The following is a 2,254-nucleotide window of genomic DNA, read 5'->3' on the forward strand; positions in this document are numbered from 1 at the left end:
ATGTGTGGAGGAAACACTGGGAGAGAGAAGCTGCTCCTTTCTTCCTCGTCAGTCCTGGTGTCTGTGTGCATTTGATCTGAGGACGCCGTCACACCCTCAAAACTTCACAGTCCAAGTCTAACAAACACCAGAGTGACGTCAGAACCAGTCTAACCTGTGGCAGAAACCCAGTCAGTGTCAGAGAAATCACACATCAGATGATGTAGTTCTACTATCTGTCCACTAGATGGTGCTAACTGACCATCTAATGAAATAAAGATCAGCACTGAAAGATGGAGTGAAGCAGCAGTGTGGATCACATTGGTACACTACTATACATTGGACATATTATTATTATATTACTATTATTATTATTATTGTTTAAGTAATCACAACTATCAAGCAAAGGGACATAGTAGTGAGATTAGCAGCAGCATGGCAGGAAGTTCAGTGTATGTAAAAGTAATATGATAATGTCAATGTCGATAAAGTATATTATATAGTTTTGTCATTAGAATTAGAGTTGTATGTATTAATATGTTTGATATTAATACATTTTGCTGACATTAGGCTTTTGTACTGTTTACTTTGTGGCATTTGTAAATAAAGATCTGAGTACTTCTACCATTGTTCATCCTTAACAAAGAGACTTTTAGTTTGGAAATCAGCAAGGAAGCACTACTGAAAGCTTCCTGTGGCATGCTAACTCTTTCTGTTCCGTATCCTGTCCGTTAGCATCAGATCCAATGGGATTGAAGCAGCAGATCCTGTATGTGTGGATAAACTGCTTTAAGTGGACTTTGTGTGAACTTGTGGGATGTTTCATCGCAGACTCTTTCAGTTAGCCAACAATGCTAAAGGAAGTGAGTGTAGCATACAGTGTGTTGTAAACACATTTCCTTAATGTTAAAGCAGCAAAAAAATAGAATAAAGATTGTTCATGAGTCCCAAATCTCAAGTCTGAGTAAAGGGTGAGGGTTTGTTTACTACACTGCAGTGTAGGTTTAGCTTGGAATAGCTAGCAGCAATACCAAATTCTGAAGGTAGCTCCTATGAGGGCTTAAAATCAATATTCTCAAATGACTTAATTTGACGAATAAATCAATTTCACTACAAAGTACCTGTTTGTAAGTACAGCTGAATGTCTACTGCAGTGGCAGACCAGTGGTACTGAATATACAAACTTTGGTAACATTTTATTTTTATTTTATTGATTGATCTGGAGTTGTAACGAAAGTAATTTCCCCCTGGGAAATAGTATTTTTATATCAGTATCAGTATTTCTGATTCTGATTTTGTGGGTTACATGATAAATCACAGCAGTAACATTTGTTGGTGGTTTAAAGGCGCATCAAACTATGTTGGTGTAATCAATTAGTTTAGGCTATTAATGTTTATTAATGATCAAAGATAATAAAAAAATGGCTTTAATTAGTATTTAAATTTCTCGGGGAACCATCCTTAAAGAAGGAAAACAATAGCCAATAATTGATTGATCATTTTCATAAAATCATCATTTAGTGACGGAGTTCATCATGTTGAACTACAGTAGCACAGAACGGATAAACCAAACACTGTAAATCTACAGACTGGACCTTTAAAGATTAATGTTCAAAACAAAACAGTTGGGTAATAAGTAGCAATAATAAACAACATGCAACATAGGTTACAACTTCAACTGTTTAATCTCCAAAGAAAACAATAAAATAGTGCAGCAGCATTTTCCACACAACTTCCCCTCAGCAACGCAAAACACACAGTGAGGGAGAGATTGGAGGAGCTACGGAAACTCAGGAGGAACAGAAGAGGCAGTGGAAATCTCATACCATTACAACCCTGGTTCAAAATCATGAGATGATCTCTGAAAGATTTCTCAGGGATAACAAATTGTAGCTGACTAAGCTGGCTTTGGTTTAAAGTTGGCTCTCAACTTTTGTTGTTCAAGATCTGTGAGATCTTGCAGCTTAAAGAAATGGTCCATTAGTGACCTCCTGAGTCCTGACAGGGCCTGTTTCATGACCCAGGGGTCATGTGAACAGCAAAATTAGGAAAGCTTCACTCAGTTCTCAGTGAAAGATCAACACACTGCACTTCCAGATATGTTGTAGAAAATGTACTCAACTCTGGACCAGTCAGGAGGGAGAGGAGCTTGGAGGGCTGGGGGGGCTGATAGCAGGTTCACATTCACTCCTGTCCCTGTGAAGAGTGAAGAAGATGATGAAGAGAAACCTCAGTCCTCACAGCTTCATCAAAGCCAAACTGAAGAGAACAGAGA

Source organism: Morone saxatilis, unplaced genomic scaffold, assembly GCF_004916995.1.
Source record: "Morone saxatilis isolate NCDOM2014 unplaced genomic scaffold, NCSU_SB_2.0 Contig6, whole genome shotgun sequence".
NCBI classification, from domain to species: Eukaryota; Metazoa; Chordata; class Actinopteri; family Moronidae; genus Morone; species Morone saxatilis.